At 39.7% G+C, this 18,144-nt stretch overlaps 2 pseudogenes; both read right to left on the bottom strand.

Moving 5' to 3' along the window:
• Positions 1 to 7,877: 7,877 nt before the first annotated feature.
• Positions 7,878 to 8,432, bottom strand: LOC112087563 (annotated as a pseudogene).
• A 373-nt stretch (positions 8,433 to 8,805) lies between these two features.
• Positions 8,806 to 15,839, bottom strand: LOC112087601 (annotated as a pseudogene).
• Between the last annotated feature and the right edge of the window lie 2,305 nt (positions 15,840 to 18,144).

The raw sequence follows: 18,144 nt of genomic DNA, 5'->3' as shown, positions 1-18,144 counted from the left end.
CTGCTTTGAACTCGTGTATAATCCCAAGCAAATTCCCTGTCACAAACAGGTCATCGACGTATACAGCTACAATTAAAAGCTTCGCACCTTCAGCCTTGCGATACACAGCACTTTCTTTTGAGCATCTTTTGAAGTTCATACCCTTCAGAATTTGATCAACCTTCGTGTTCCATGCACGCGGGGCTTGTCATAAGCCATATAAAGCCTTTGAGAGTTTGAAAACCTTCTGTTATTCTCCCTTCTTTTTGAACCCCTCAGGCTGAGACACATACACATCCTCGTTCAGCTCTCCGTGTAGGAATGCAGTCTTGACGTCAAGATGATGAATCTCCCACCCGTGAGAAGCAGCTAATCCCACGAGCAACCTCACTGTTTCTATTCGAGCCACTGGTGCAAATACTTCGTCAAAATCTACTCCTAATTCTTGAACATATCCTTTTGCAACAAGTCTGGCTTTGAATTTGTTTACTGTGCCATCTGCGTTTCTCTTGATTTTAAAAACCCACTTGAGACCTATGACCTTGACCCCTCTTGGTTTATCAACTAGTGTCCAAGTCTTTTTTTTATTAATCGAAGAGATCTCGTCTTTACAAGCTTGCGTCCATTCATTTAAGTCCTTTGCTTCGCTATATTTCATTGGCTCATCATTTAATGACAAGAGAAGTCTCTCACATTCAATATCGGCCAGAAGAACAAAGTCTTTGAGATGTTCTGGTAAATTCACTTGTCTTCCTGACCGTGTGAATCTTGCCTGATTTTCTATGATATGATCATCGTTTATCTGTTCTTCCTCAGCACTCTGTTCTTCCATTGCTTCTTCGTGTGCTTCGCTGTCACTATGTTGCTCTTGTTGAACTTCCACATCATCGTTGGTCTCTGGTGGAATGGTAACTTCTTTGTAAGGACCTTGTCCTTCATCTGTGACTGCTCCCCAAATCATTCGAAATCTTCCTGGTTCTCTATTGTCCTCTGTATTGGCTCCCTTCCAATTCCAAGTTGTTTCTTCATTGAAAGCTACATCTCGGCTTACAATGACTTTCCTTGTAGTTGGATTGTAAAGCCTATATGCCTTGGATCCAGGTTCTATTCCGAGATGTACCAGCTGCTGTGATCGATCGTCGAGCTTTTTCATGTTGACAGGCTTGATTTTCGCGTAAGCCAAGCAACCAAAAACTCTGAGATGATCAACACTAGGCTTCCTGTTCTTAAGGCTTTCAAAGGGTGTTTGATTTTTCAAGGCTCTTGGGGGGACTCGATTTAACAAATATGTTGAATGTCGAACAGCTTCTCCCCACAAGTAGTTTGGCACCCCCTTTGCCTTTAAGATACTTCTTGTCATCTCAATTAGTGTCCGATTTCTTCTTTCGACCACTCCGTTTTGTTGTGGGGTGTAGGGGGCAGTCAGATGTCGATTAATTCCGTTTATGCTGCAAAACTCCTGGAATTCTTTCGATGTGAACTCGCCACCTCTGTCAGTTCGAAGCGTCTTTATCGTCTTCTTACTTTCCTTTTCTACCATATTCTTAAAGCCTTTGAACTTCACAAATGCTTCGCCCTTCTCTTTTAACAATATCGTCCACATATACCTTGTATGATCATCAATGATCACAAAGATATATCTGTTGCAAGCTGGTGTCGCTGGTGATATTGGTTCGCATAAGTCAGCATGTATGAGTTCCAAAGGATGAGAAGATCGGTATCGAGTTGCAGCTGGGAATAATTGACGGGTCTGTTTTCCAACCAAGCATGACTCGCAAAGTTGTGTTTCAGTCTCGATCCTTGGTAAGCCTTGAACCATCTTGAGCGCTGACATGCTTTTAATGGTTTTAAAGCTTATGTGACCGAGCCTGGCATGCCACCTCCATGTGTCTTCTTCCATCTTTGAGTGCAAGCAAACTGCTTTCCCAATTTTTAGGTTTATCTTGTAAAGCCTGTTGCTTGATCTTAGTACTCTTACTAAGAGTCTTCCATCTGGGTCGTGTAGTGTTAGAAAGTTTTCTTTCATTCTAACATCACAACCATGTTCGGTTGCTTTTCCCAAGCTAAGAATATTGCTTTTAAGCGCAGGGATATAGTAGATGTCTGGAACAATCTTTTGTTCGCCTGTTCTTCCTTCGAACAAGATCAATCCCTTGCCACCAATGTCAATACACGAGCCATCCCCAAACTTTACCTTGCCTTTGATGTTTTCATTCAACTCTAGGAAGAATGATTTCACACCTGTCATATGGTTGCTTGCACCATTATCTAAGTACCAGGTACCTTGTTCGCCTTCTCCTTTTCGTATTTCTTAGGTACCAAGTTCTCTTCATTCAGGAATACCGACTCGATCATGTAGAGAGCTTCGTCTGCTTCTTCTGTCTCTATCTTGTTGGCCTCCTGATTTTGTTTTCTGTCGGGACAAACTGAGGCGAAGTGCCCGGCTTTATCGCACCTGTAACATAGTACACTTGATCTGTCCTTCTTCTCCTTGGTTTGATTTGCCGATTTTTCTTGAGCTTGAGGATTAGATCCTCCTCCTCTGCCTCGTCCCCTGTTCCCTCGTCCTCCTCGTCCTCTGCTTCCTCTGCCACCTCGCGAGTTGCTTTGGTCTGATTTTGCGTATAAAAGCTTTCCTTGAGTCTCTTCTTCTTTGTCATCTCCTGAGATTCTTTCTTCGTATGCTTTTATTCGCCCAACAATGTCTTCATAACCTGTTGTCTTTAAATCGAGGACTTATTCGAGGGAGGCAACACTCTGTATATACTTGCTTCTTGGCAAACTATTTAAGAATTTCTTAACAAGTCTTGATTCTTCAATTGTTTCTCTGAGAGCAGCAGCTTTCGATGCAAGCTGAGATAACTTCCCAGAAAAGCTGTCGACGGTGTCTGAATCCGCCATCTTCATTCTTTTGAACTCAGACATCAGTGTTTGTAACCGTGCTTCCTTGATGCGTTCAGCCCCTAAGTTACGTGTTTTGATCGAATCCCAAATTGCTTTTGGAGAATTCTTATCTTTAACTTGAAGAATTAGGGTTTCCGGGATTGACTGGAAGAGTAGTGCCAATGCGATGTCGTTCTTATCAGGATCTGTCGAGCCTGGCTCGATCGTTTCCCAAGCTTTATGAAGTCGCAGCATTACTCTCATCCTCATAGCCCATATCGTATAATTTGTAGACGTCAGCATCGGGCATTGGATCGACGAAGGAATTGATTCCTTCCGAGCAGCTACGGCGGTCATGATGGCCTTGGAGGAATTGTCTCCTTCACCTGCCATTCTTTCTGGTGTCGTCGTCTTCTACTCGGCTTCTTCTCCTTCTCGATTTGCTCTGCTACCAAATAAAGTCGTATAAGCAAGAACAGCTCTCGTATAAGAAATAACTCTTCTTATTAATGTGAAAATAGCTCAAAACTAAACACCATAACTCTTATGCTTATTTTGTGTTTATCAGAACTCAATAAACACACATATATATAGGTTTTTAGATTCCCTAGTCCTACTTCTAATAGAACTAGGAAAACTTCCTTTTAGGCCTATCGTATTATTAACCGTCTTGTTAATAATGTCTTGAGCCTCAAGTTAAAGAAGCTTATCCAATAATTTCATTGTTTTGTTTTAAAAAAATATTTTTTAATTAAACCAATTAAAGATATTTTTCAGTATGAATAAATAAGTTGATCGAAAATAAAGAATTTCTTTCAAGTAAAAATTAAGAAGAAGTTATATATCATAGTCGACCAAAAAAATTAAGTTATGTAACATGGAAATTTTTTCTATTTCTTCATTAAAGGAAAATCTTACTTATCTATCTGAAGTTAAGATCATTTAAGATGGTGTAATGCAAGGAAGCTTATGTTATATGACAAGATAAACATGAATTTTAAAAATGTAAGGAGTGTCACTTGACCCTGTATCATTAGGCATGGGTCCGCCTCTGTGTCACTTGACCCTGTATCATTAGGCATGGGTCCGCCTCTGGTGCAGTTGGACTGCAAGCTCAATTTCTTCTTGGTAAGCTCAATCCTTCGATTACTCAGAAAATGGATCACACCGATGGTTTAGAAATCGCTCTCACTGATGATTTGTGTCTTTTCGGAGATTACAGTTTCTTGACGTCTTCAACAATTCTCCGGAAAAAACCGATTTTTCCGGTTGCTGTTAAACCGAGAAGGTGTGATTAACTCAAACAACTCATGATTTAACCAACGCTTCTCCGTTATTCTTTCAACGGACCACCTGTTCCAGTCCTCCTCGATATCTGATAAGTGAAAGGCTGAGAAAATGTCAATCAGCATACCAGTAAAATGGTGTGGTTTCTAATATATTCGGGGTAACAGTTTTTTGAATAATAGACACGAACAATTACATATTAGTGTTCAGCTTTTCATAATCGTTTGGAATGGAAATGGAATTGAAATATGTGATTTGGTTTGGGGAAAACGACGTATTCCCACACGAGAACTATGACATAGTTGTAAAACCACCCAATGTTTCAAACTCGACATATTTCCCCATATTGGCAAGTTTGACAACCTATTTACACATAAGAAGATGTTTGACAACATATTTACCCAAAACCCACGTAAACCATACTTAAACACGGTTAACACAAACCCGAGAAAAGCTTAACCATTAAAAAACTCCAATAAACCAGATTTTGACCCGATTAAACTCCTAAACCATAATTTGACCCGTAAATCTTAATTTGACCCATTTCCTTAAAACCCAGAAAAAAAAAATCCCCAATTCAAACCCTAATTTCCTAAATCACGAAGAACACAATATCATCGCTCAATCTCTCAAAATTTCGACACCCAAGTCTCAGTCCTGAGTAATCGATAGGTATGTCTCACTTCAGTTTAATGATTTCGACAGATTATTGGCTCTATGTTGTTTTGAATTTTGATTTTGATTTCTGGGTTTTGCTCACTCTTGTTTGCTCCAAGTGTTGTTGCTCCTTCTCGTTTTCGTCGATTTTGTTGTTGTTAGCTGTCTCTTCTCTGCAATGTCGATAGTGGAATGGCATAATGTGCCCGATTTTGAAGAGAACTTACCACCAGATGAAGATGCCAATGGTGAGAATCAAAGAGAGCCACCTGTTTGTAGACTCTGATGGTGAGGATCAAAGAGAGTCGCCTGATGTAGACTCTGATGGTGAGGATCGAAGAGAGCGTCGTGAGTTCGACATTGAGGAAGCCTTATCTCAGTTTTGTGATGAGCCGCCTATGATGCATAATGTATATCCGGATACAGATGATGATGAGGAGCAACAAAGAGCTAGAAGGCACAACAACATCAGAAGAGGTGATGGTAACTTGTACTTGGATAAAGTCTTCATTAGCGGCATAGCTTTTAAAGAAGCAGTACTCGATTACGCTCTGAAAACTGGTAGAAATATTAAGCAGACGAGGTGGGACAAAACGAAGATCGGGTTTTGCTGTAATGGTAAAGGGTGTTCATGGCATGTGTTTTGCTCGCTTGGCTCTAAGAATAAGTGGCAGATATCAATCTTTCAGGCAAAGCATACTTGTGTACCTAATGGCACTTGTACAATGCTTAAGGTTCCTCAAATTGCCCGTTTGTTCATCGACAAGATTTATGAAGAGCCAACCTACTTTATGCCAATGAAGATTGAAGAAATGATCATGCAGAAATGGGGAATATCTGTGACAAGAGCTCAGTGCCAACACGGTAGAAATAAAGCTTTGAGGTGGATTGATAGAGAGTATGCTGAGCAGTTTTCACGTCTCCGTGATTACAAAGCTGAGATAGAGGTTTCAAACCCTGGATCTTCGGTGGAGGTTGATTGTATCACAAATGAGAAAAGAGAACATGTCTTCCAAAGGTTTTACGTCTGTTTTGCTAACCTTAGACGGTCATGGAAAGAATATTGTAGGCCGCTTATTGGAGTTGATGGGTGCTTTTTGAAAACCATTCAAAAATGAGAGTTGTTTGTTGCTAATGGTCGAGATGCAGAGAATAAAATATATCCAATAGCATGGGCAGTCGTACAGAAAGAGAATACGGATAATTGGCTGTGGTTCTTTCAGAAGATCAAGAAAGATTTGGACTTAGGAGATGAAGATGGATACGTTTTAGTGTCTGATCGTCAAAAGGTAACACTTATGAAGCTATCTTCTATTTTTTTGTGTGATCATTGCTTATTTGTTTAGTGTCTGATCATTGCTTATTTGATTTCACTTCATGTTATATGTAGGGCTTGATAAATGCTGTTAAGAGAGAGTTACCTGGGATTGAGCATAGAATGTGTGTTAGACACATCTACATGAATTTGAAGAAAGGGCATAAAGGGTTACCAGATCTTAATGGTTTAATTTGGCATCTTGCTTGGAGCTACAATGAGATAGATTACAAAGAAAACCTGGAGAAGATAAGGCGCTATGATGTCTCTCTTTATAGGGATTTGTTGAAAACAAAACCAGAAACATGGTGTAGGGCATACTACAAGTTAGGGCCATATTGTGAGGATGTGGAAAATTACTCTGTGGAGTCATTCAACAATTCTATAGGTATGTTTGCTTATGAATGTGTGTTATGAAATGTCTATGTTCTGAAATGTCTTTGTTTATCAGAAGGTTCATTGTTTTTCAGGTAAAGCAAGAGAGAAAGCTCTATTCCCAATGCTGGAGACCATTGCAAGACTTGCAATGGTTCGCATAGCCAAAAGAGATGTCAAAGCAAGTTACCACGAAGGCATTTTCACTCCATATGTGAGTAAATACTTGGCGGAGTTGCATGAGAAAGCGTCAGACTGCATTGTGAAGCCATCCACAAACAAGATGTATGAATCCCAAATCGGTGGATGTACTTATCGAGTCAACTTGGAGAATAGAACCTGTACATGTAGAAGATGGGAAATCACCGGCATTCCTTGTGAACATGCATACGGCGTGATGTTAAAGAAAGGACTAGAAGCTCAGGACTTTGTTTGTCACTGGTTTAGGACCAGCAAGTGGAGGAGCATCTACAGAGACGACCTTGTTCCAATAAGAGGCGCAAAGTTCTGGCCAGTTGGAGATGAGCCGCGAATAGTTCAGCCTGTCATTCCAGACATGCCTGGCCGACAGAAAGTTACTAAAGCTGATAAAAAAAGAAAGAGAGGAGTGAATGAATCACCAAAGAAGAAGAAAGACAAAGTGTTGAAGAGGACAATGCATTGTCGTATTTGTGGCAAAGAGGGTCATAACTCACGTTTTCACAAGAAGAAACCGAATCAGGTTTGTCTATCCTTATTTACTTCGAAAATGTATTGTCCTTTGCTTTCTTTTTCTAATGTAATCAGCTAATCTCTATTTTTCTCTTCTTTCTTCAGGATTTTCTAGGTGAAGCATCATCCTCTCAGGTTGAATCTTCACAAGGAGTTCTCACTCAGCTGAGGATTGAAGATGTGGATTGAAGATAGGCTGCTTTTGGCGGATTTGTAGTCTGCTTTTGGCGGATTTGTAGACATCTTTTTATCATGATTTTAGGACCTTTTTGCTATCTAACTTTATGCTGAATTGCGAATTTGTAGGACTTGTTTCATTTGCTTCACTGTTGTTTTGAGGATCAGAGTTGAACCATGTTTTTATTTCTTTTGTAATGGTCAGCCACAAACCTTGTTTTCCAATGATCAAACAAGATGCAGGTTTTTAGTTACAGCTCCCTCATGAGTAATGATCAAGATATGTTCAATAACATAACACCAAAGATCCAATTACATAGGTTTCATTTTCCACAAACACCACACAATCAGTTACCTAAAACAAAGCATAAGACAAACAAAGCAAAAGACCCAAAAAAACACAGCACAAAACAAAGATTCAACACAAGAACTTGGGATTCAAATCAAAGATCCAACCTACACGATGACATAGTTGCAGAACCAAAACAAAGATTCAACCAACAAGTTTACTACAAACTACAATGATCAAACACCCTAAAACCACAAATAGAAGCATTTTCTTCATTTCGGCCTTTGCTTCAACAAGAAGTTCTTCCACTTTTTCGAAAATGCCTTTCTCCAACTTAACCTCCAGCTTCTCAAACATTTTTTTCTCAGCATCCATAGAAACTGACAAAAGCTCTTTCACCTCTTGTTCAAGTCTTCCAGTTCTAAATGCCAATGTCTCAATCTCATTCAAAAGAGCCTCATCAACCCATTTGAAAATGTGGTTGTCATTGATAAGCTACAACAATTCACAACAACAACTATCTATCATCATCTGCATCACCAGATATTAAAGCGCTATACAAAAAAAGAAAGACCAGTTTACCTTCTGTTCCACCGCAAATGCACACCGGTAATATCTCCGGTAAGGATTACTGTTGGATTTCAAAATTCTGGGCACAATCACTTCCCCACACCAGCATCACTTTGGCACACCATCCACAAATCGACCTCTACCCCGTACAGCTGATGTTCCACTTGAAGCTCCTGACATGTCGCTCATCATAAAATCGCGTGCTGATGTGGAATTCGACGAGAGAAATGTTAGGGGTTATTGTGTAGATTTGGAGATTTCTTCGCGTCGGGTCGGTGTTAAAAAAAATGGATCTCGCCGGGTCGGGTTTTGAAACAGGATGGATTTCACTTTCGTCGGGTTTTAAATGTGATTTGTACTCCGGTATAGTTGGTTTTACTGGTTTCTTTTCGGGTTTAGTTCGCATACCACCGAAATCGTGGTTTATGTGTAAATAAGTTGTCAAACTTGCCAACATGGGGAAATATGTCGAGTTTGAAACATTGGGTGGTTTTACAACTATGTTATAGTTCTCGTGTGGGAATACGTTGTGCTAATTACTTTGATGACTCTTATACAAAGCTTACATGTTTTGCTTAACAGATGATATAATTATTCCAATAAGTAAAACATTGTCCAAGGCCTCCACACCATCTATCTGGAAGATAAAAAAAAAGTGTTAGCAGCCATATATTGCAACATTATTTGCTAATAGCTTGATATATCGTTGGCTTAACCTTTGTCAGGAGCTGGGTTACAATACTGTCATGGACACCTGTTCCATCCCTGCTTGATCCTCTTGCCTTACAAATAGCATCTATTTCATCGAAAATAATGACATGCAGCTCACTGGCATCACCTGAAAAATTTAATAATAAGAATGTCGGATTAAAACACACACACAAGAAATAGAATTAGCACAAGAGTCAGGTGTATAACAATTCTTCCGCACCAAGGGTTCTCTGGTCATTCTCTGCAACAGCAAACAGATCTCTTACATTCTTTTCTGTCTCACCGACAAACTTGCTCAGCACGTCAGGACCATTCACGATCTATTATTGTTGGTGGTGTACTCCGCACCCCCGGTTTAACCCGGTATGAACCAAGATTGGCCAAATTAATCCCGATTTATGATGGTTCACCCGCAGAATATTTCCTGATCTTATCCGGAAAAAGGAAATATTCTGAGAAGATAATTTCTCAAGGAAAAAGGAAGTTGTCCTTATCTGCTCCAAGAAATAAGGAAATCTGCATTATCAAGTCAAGGAGGAAAAGGAAAATTGACCGGCTTCAACCTCTATAAATAAAGAGCTCATCGTTCATTCAAGGATTCATTCACAACTCTGCAGAAGACATAGAATACATCTTTTTCTTATTCTTTCTGTAATATGAACTACGAATGGCTTGATCCCTCTTTTGGGTACGTAGGCAGCTCATATTGAGTTCAGCTATAACTTTAATAAAATCTCTAAATTCTTTGTGTGATACTCGGTATCAACAATTGGCGCGCCAGGTAGGGGGGAACGAGATTTTTCCCAAACTAAAACTAAAAAGAAGAACGAAGAAATCTAACGTCGGCAGTATCTCCAACTTCTAATCTCGTCAAAATCACGATGTCATCTTCAAGCTATTCTCCGATCAATTTTTATCAAGAAAAAAATACAAGTTCCGATATTTATCTTCTTCTTCGATCTCACCACCACGGTCTTTACATCAAAGTGGAGTTATTAGCGACAAAGCTTGCTAATATTAAGGATGAACCAATTTGGAAATATGAGGACGTGGTGTTTAGCGTTACTTGATCAAGAAGAAACCAGGGAAGAAAGAGCCTTAGGTTTTTCATAGCCCTTACAATATGGTCGACACTATGACAACAAAAGAAGGGAAGTTCACAAAATTCGAAATCAACCTACACAATCGATGTTTCCATTCTCCAATCACAACCATGGGTCTTTGACAACCGGACAGAGACGTCAAATACAAAAGCTAAGTTTTACATAACCCTATTATTTTTGTTTCCAGAATTTTGGTATATCGTTGGTTTACAAGAACCATATTAATGTCGAACTACTTTATGCTCTACTGCATACAAAAAAAAAAATTATATGGTCTCTTTACAAGTCTTTTCTTCCATGGACAGGAGAAACATGATTTTTTTCAACCTTTTGAGAATTCGACGAGTCCGGTGTAGACGACTCCGCCATGTCTTCCGAAATTTCGCGAAACCAACGAGAGCTCTGCTACTCTAGATCTTCTATTCCAAGCTCTTAATAAACTGTGAATCCGACGACCTCATACAGCGTTCCTGAAATTCGCCTTTGCTGAAAGAACATAAGGTTTCCAATGCAATGAAGAGGAAGAGATACAAAATTCACAAAAAGAAGGTCGTTCACAATTCACAAAGAGGTCCTTAATAACTTTTTCTCCAACAAAAGGAAGAAAATCGTTCACAAGGGCCTCGACCATAAAAGGTACAAAGCCAGATGTCAAATCTCCCGGTGTCAAGAAGTCAGTTTGTCGCTTCCCATATTCTGCTCGAGATCGTCAACTCTGCTTGAGCCCGTCAGCTCGGCATCTGCAAAAAACGAGATCCCACAGCCTTGTTTCAGTTCGTATGCAAGTACCCAGCCTACGGTTTAACTTGTTCACTCATGAATAAGTTCTATTCTAAGTCAAGAACAAGCTCGAACCCATATGGAGAACGGTAGCTCAGATCCTGATTTAAGTCTTCAAAAAGGCGGCTCACGAACTCATTTTGAACTTATCAGACATCAAGCTCAACAGAAACAAGAAGAAAAGCAGCTCGCAAGATTGGCGATTTGAGGAAAACATCAGTCACGGTTCATTTAAAAAAAAAAACGGAGAAGATACCTCATTTAACTCCCTTTATAAAAAAAAAGAGAGGGAGTGGGGACTAAGGGACTATTCTCTCTGAATAAAACGGAGATCTCGAGCAAAAGGAAGAAGAAAAATAGACAAAATCTTGACGCTCCGAACTATTCTCAATTTGATGAGCGACATAGCAAACAAGAAGAAGCCCGTGAACCTAACCACACCTTGAGATTAGCTCAGATTTAAAGTTCAGATATAGATCCTCTCCACCAGCGAGCTCTGTATTCATCTCTGCTTTCCGATCATATCACGACCATCGCCTCGAGCTTCCCAAAGCTCCGCCGTCGTCGCCGCTATTAACCACCGCACCTGCAAAATCAAAGTCGACCAAAGTGATAGAAGGAAATCAAATCTTTTGGGCTTGAACAGGTTTTTGGCCCCATCTGATATTATGCGAGGCCCAACAGCTGGCCCAAGATTATGTGAAGACTCAAGCCCATCTCTCTCACCATCTTCATCTTTGGCGTTTCCCGATCCTTTCTCGACGGAAAGACTAGTCCAGCTCCGATCTAGTCAAAATCGGCGAACCTCCGACCAGGCCTGCATATTCCGATCAATTCCTGTGAATTTTATCAATGCCGACCTCAACAACAAGTATCTTTATCCCGGGTTCAGAAAACTTGATAGATTCACGACTCTCTCTCAGATCAATTTGCTTTCGGAAAACAAATAACTTGATGATCAAGATATTGGTGATGGCGGCAAGGAAATCAATAAAAATGGGATTTGTGCAGAAACACAAGAAAGAGGAACGACCAAGGATTTAAAAGCTTGGGTTGGTTAAAAAGAAATTGTTAAAGCCGCTGCAACTTGGATCAAACTCTGACTGTTGATTCAATCCATATATTAACTCCTTAGCATTTACAAGAGAGAATCCTCCAAGAAAAGATTAAACCAGAGCTCCTCAAATGAACAGACATCATCTCGCCGAGCTCCTTATCATATGTCGTCTCTGCTTTTCACAATTGACGTCACCAAAAAGGAACCGAGCTCACAATTAAAAGCTAAGTATCATTTTTCTCTGCTAAAGTACTATGATCAAAAATCTAAGAAAAATGTCTTCACAAGCCTTCATTACAATGTCGCAGGATTACAAAAGTTGCAGCTCCGGCTAGGACGATTTGGTGCACGAATGCCATAGAATCTGTTTGCTTTGACAAGGCTATAAGCAGACAACCGCATGGAGCTCTCCATAGAAGGATACTCACCGAACTCATTCCAATTTTGTTTTCACCAATCTCGTTCCGCTTCCGCTCACATCCAAAGCTACTTGCCAATCTCTCAAAGCTATACTTAGCTCGTCAAACTGAGCTCCCTGAAACCCAGGTATTATCTATCTGCAAATCTTATTTTTTCATAAAATCGTTTCACATAAAGCTCAGGGTCCGTCCCTTCAAGCCGAACTCTTGTTCGCAAAAAAGAAAACAAAAAGAAGTAAAGAGACGCTTCTACAAACCTCTTTATAGACGAGCTCCGAGCTCCCACGAAAACTCATGCTTCCCCAAAGCTGTTTCTAAAAACGAGCTCCGAGCTCCCACTTAAGCTCACGTTTCATCACCCCTACCGAACTAAGCTGTCGAACTAAGCTGCTATTAACACGTCTCTTTAGCCTCAATTCTGCTTGTTTCTCTGTCTGCTTCATCACCCATCAGTTCGGCTCAGTATTCAAAATTATGGAACTTCAATACAGTTGCTGTTCGACAGTTGTTCCAGAAGTTGAGTTTGGTTCATCAATTTCGGGCTTTAGATTCAGTTCGTCTGGATTCAGAATTAAGGGTCATCAACTTGAGTTCGTCAAATTCAGAATTTCAGAATTTCAGTTTTGATTCAGATTTTTAGTTCGGCTCAGAATTTCAGCATATCATATTCAGTTCATTTCAGATCAGATCAGTTTTTGTTCAGAATTTCGAGTTTCAGTTCGGTACAACAGCTCAGTTAGTCAGACAAGTTCAGTTCATCGACTTGAGTCCGCCATCTCAGAATACACTCTTCTCCCGAGCTATACCACGCTCAAACCTCTTCTAGCTCATCAACCGAGCTCCTTTAAAATTCAGGGTCCGTCCCTCCAAGCCGAACTGACATGTTCGCAGTCCCAACCGAACTCATCGGTATTACATCGACTTCCTGGCCAGTTGTTCGATAGCATTTCTCAACAATGCAACCTTAAAAAGCCGAGATCCGTCTCGCAAGCGTCCACATGGCGCCGTGGTGAAAGAATCCACAATTTTTAAAAGCCGGGGCCAGTCCCGCATTACTTATTCCTAAGTCACCGAGGACAATAAGCCGAGCCCATCTCGCACACTCTGGTTCGACTTAGGAAACCTTGAGTCCGTATCGTGTGTTTACAAGAGTTCGAACTTCACTCTTCCAGCACGAGAAAGCTCACTTGGGTCCCCCAGGCCGAGTTCATTTAACTCGCACAAATTAAGCCGAACACCTCAGATTCGCACCGTAAGCCGAGTTCACAACACTCGCAAATGTAAGCCGAATTATCGCAATTCGCGATAGACTAAGTCGAAACTCATATAAGCCGAGCTAACAGCCTCGCAAGAATCCACCAATCTCAGTTCACACCAGACTAAAAGTATTTACGAAATCCGCCGAACTCCTACATATACTCTTTCGCCGGACTGAGGGGGGGGCTTACTGTTGGTGGTGTACTCCGCACCCCCGGTTTAGCCCGGTATGAACCAAGATTGGCCCAATTAATCCCGATTTATGATGGTTCACCCGCAGAATATTTCCTGATCTTATCCGGAAAAAGGAAATATTCTGAGAAGATAATTTCTCAAGGAAAAAGGAAGTTGTCATTATCTGCTCCAAGAAATAAGGAAATCTGCATTATCAAGTCAAGGAGGAAAAGGAAAATTGACCGGCTTCAACCTCTATAAATAAAGAGCTCATCGTTCATTCAAGGATTCATTCACAACTCTGCAGAAGACATAGAATACATCTTTTTCTTATTCTTTCTGTAATATGAACTACGAATGGCTTGATTCCTCTTTTGGGTACGTAGGCAGCTTATATTGAGTTCAGCTATAACTTTAATAAAATCTCTAAATTCTTTGTGTGATACTCGGTATCAACAATTATGTCAAGAGAAGAAAAAGAAGGCTTTAACACACATTTCGGGGCTTAGATGAGTGAAGTCTAAATCAATAAGTAATAGACAGCAAATGATGAAATCAGCGACTATTCCGGGCGTTCAGAAATATATTACCTTTGGCTCCTTTCCATTAAGCATTTTTCCGATTTGGCGCGCCATCAAGGTCTTGCCAGTACCAGGAGGTCTAAAAAGAAGCATCCCTTTAACGTGCTTTCCACCAAGTCTGGAAGATCAAAAAAACAAACTTTAAGGAACATATATACACGGCAATGACTGTGTCAACATTCTGCTTGAAGGTAAAGAATCACAGAACCTGTTCCTGATGCGAGGAGGAAATATTCGAGAAGCAAAAGCTCTACGGAATATATCTACAAACTCTTTCTTTAGGCCACCAATAGCAAGGGACTGAAGGTTAAACTCCTTTTGTTTGAATATTTTGCTAGTTGCAGCCTCTCAATGGTTGATAATCTTTATGCCACTTGCATTTGATGCTTCAAACACAAAATATGTATCCTCACAGATCATCCCTCTTTCGATGCCATTAGATTGGTTCTGATCAGCCTCTATAACCGCTCGGCTAACCGTGAAAATGTAATTAGTTCCATGATACTCAAACGTAGCTCTCTGGCCTACTGTCAAGACCTGTATGCATAGTTTTGATAAATCAGTGCTAATTGCGTCAAACAAGCCGAGCAGAGTATCATGGAACTATCATTCAGAAGCAATCAAATTTGAATAGTACTAACAAAAACAAAGACAATGAGATAGAATGTGAAAAAAAGAAGATAAATCTTACACCATCTAATCCGTTTATGCAATCTATACGTAAAATGATATTATTAGGAGCCAAAAATACATATATATATATACCTCTCTCATTTACATGCTTTAAGCGACATTGCAGTGACGTCAAGTATACAAATCATATGGTAGAAGCCAAAATACATAAAGAAAAAGGCAGAGAATCCAAAAAACCAAAAAATCCCTTTTTCCTTCGAAGAAGAAAAAAATCAAAAGCTACGTTTTCCTATAAACCCTGGAAGAGCTATTAAAGCCATACAAACCAAGAATCCTTAAAACGTTTTTTACCTGATTAATGAATTTCTTCCTGAGTTGGGTTGAAAGCAGCACAGCATCAACCTGAACAGAAATAATTGTTCAAGGATCATCACAAGAAAACGTATCACAAGTGTAAAAAAAAAAATTGCATAATACCTCTTCGGCTCTAGAACCCTTCTTTACAAACTCCAACTCAAGTGCCAGCAAAGTTAGGTCAAAATTTTCAGGAGGAACGAATCTGCAAGAACAAAGGAAATTCTTTAGAAACATAACACAGCCTTTACTTTAAGAAAAAATCGTGTGAGAATTTTTTATTACCTGGTGACCGTTACAGTGTCATCAGTAGAAACCCTAACATTTCTTCGTTGAACAGAATTTAGAGCAATGGTTCCATCATTAACTTTCTCGTGATCAAAGAGCGATAGAATCAAGACGCCGGCGACGTCGACGAAGAAGAGATCAGTGGTGCCCGGAACAGCGAACTGACGGAGATAGGAAGCTGAGCAGTAAGCGATGTCGGTGAAGGCTAGATGTGTTTCCGGCGTTGAAGTAACGGTCATGGTTCTGACGGGGGATGACTGTGATCGGGATTGATCGGTCGTCATGAGACAGTTTCAATTGCTGTAATGGATTGCACAGATTGAATTAGAACAGTAGACGTTTATATATTACTGTATATAAAAGAACAAGTCACCTAACTAATCATTTTCTGCCACGTGTTTGTTCTTTTTTTTTTTAACATCTATCTTTATTAATTGGTCTTTGGTGGTGCTCTGGATGGCTGTCTCAATTTGGGTACGGGGTCGGGAAACTGGGAGTGGAACGGGGACAGGAAACGGGTACTCTATAGCTACGTCAAGTAGTGTACATACAATTGGGCTAAATTTTTTTTTTCTAATACTTCTAGATAGTTTTATCATTTCCTAAATCCACAAATACTGTACTACGATCATACGAGGAGAAATTTTGTATTAGTATAACCCTAACCAAATTCATGGAAACGTTGCAGAAACGTTTCTGAGCCGTCCCCAATAATACCCGTCCCCGAGAGTGAGACGTGTACAAATTGCCGTACCCGTGCATCATACTTGCGGCATTGGCGATGCTTTTAGAGTTACGTTGTTTGTGTTTGAGGTCTTGACGAGTTGTCTGAGCTGCTAGGTTTTAGGTTTAGATAGTTTCTGGTTTTTGTCGGTCCGGAGGAGGTTTTGGGTCCTCGGCTTCGTTCCCTGATTAGAACGGATAGCATGATTCGGCTAAATCGGTTCTCCGGTTTCTGAAGGGTTCTTGTTGCTGCCATCTCTCCTACAGCCTCCGTGTCCGCATGGACTTCAGTTATCTGTCTTCTCTTTTTCTCCAAGTTGAATACTAATCAAGCTTTAATGCTTTATCTCCTTTTGAATATCCTTTTGCTTCTTTTTGTTCTTCTTATTGTCTCCCTTGCCTGCTAATTGTTGTTCTTTTGAATATCCTATTGCTTCTTTTTGTTCTTCTTATTGTCTCCCTTGCCTGCTAATTATTGTTCTTATTTCGTAATTTCTTGTGATATGCATTAAGCTCTGCAATAAAATACCCTTATAAAAAACATCTATTAATATGAAAATCAAGTTACATTGTTTTATATTTAACAGGTTTGAACGTTCGGATTTTCTCTAATGAGGTTTGAGCTTCGTTTGTGACACGTTTAACTGTTTTGGTTTTGAGTTTTATAGTCGTTTTCGTAGTGTTTCTCTGAATATGTTTTGTTGTTTTTTTTTTGTGTGTCGTTGATTGTCTTACTCATCTTGAATGGACTGTACCTGTGAGTTTTGTTTTTGTATTCAGAGATGGTTGCGTGAGGTAAAGACGAACACTAATCCCATGAAGGTATTCTGGTTTTTGTGGACGGTTCCTGTGAGTTTTTTTTTTGGTATTCTGTTCGTTATTTTTTTACCTTCTTTTTTTTTTTGTTTTGATCTGTATTACTCGATACGCGATTCTTTTTATTGCTTTTGTTTCATTTGTATTGCTCTAATGATCTGTTAACTTGTTTTTCTGCGTTTTATTTTTTGCTAAAACATGATATTTATATGTATATGTACGTTGTTGTTCTTTTTCGTTTGATGTTTGTTTGATGTTTAGCTGCTGGGTTTTTTAGTTGGATTTTCTGGTTCGTTGGTTATTTAGTTCTGTGAAGATGTCAAAAGTGGTTCTTCTCGGAGTGTTTGCGGATAGATACTCGCCTGCTGAAAAGAAGAGGAAGCTAGCTAGACTTCTGATGAAACAAGCAATGGAGAGAGGAAAAATCATGAGATGAAACTCAATTGGAAGAAGTTGATCACAGCGGGTTTGAAATTTGTATGTCTCTATCGACTCACTGACTTTCAGATCCATTGGTAGTGTCTTTGAATCTTCATTACTAATCTTATTCTCCAAAGCTTTAGTCTCTTAAAAAATCTTTGTTAAAGAGGAACTTATGGTTATTATAGCTTACACTGGAACAACGTTAAAGAGGAACTAGAAGCTTCGAAGTGTGTAGAAGGTAGACCAAAATACAAGAAAGCATCTCAGGTTGTTGAACCAAACCTCAATCCAGGGAGATTGGTTTGTGTTTTCATTACTCTTTAGCATTGATTTATCTTCTTAGTCTTATGCTATATGCTGATTTCTTTTTGCCTCATTCAGCTACTCTAACAGGTAACTACACATGGTTGAACTTGAAGTTCTTGTGAAACTATACAGGATAAGTTTTACAAGAACTTTGAGCTCACCCCTGTTGTAGTTACTTGTTTGGTAAACAGTATTTCCCTTCCTCATTTTTACTGAATATTGATAACAAAGGAAAACGTTTTCTATGGTTATCTGAAGTACATATTTGGAGATTAC

Source organism: Eutrema salsugineum, unplaced genomic scaffold, assembly GCF_000478725.1.
Source record: "Eutrema salsugineum unplaced genomic scaffold, Eutsalg1_0 scaffold_17, whole genome shotgun sequence".
Classification (NCBI taxonomy): Eukaryota; Viridiplantae; Streptophyta; class Magnoliopsida; order Brassicales; family Brassicaceae; genus Eutrema; species Eutrema salsugineum.
Note: the sequence above shows the minus strand (reverse complement) of the source record. Positions and strands in the feature narration are given on the sequence as shown.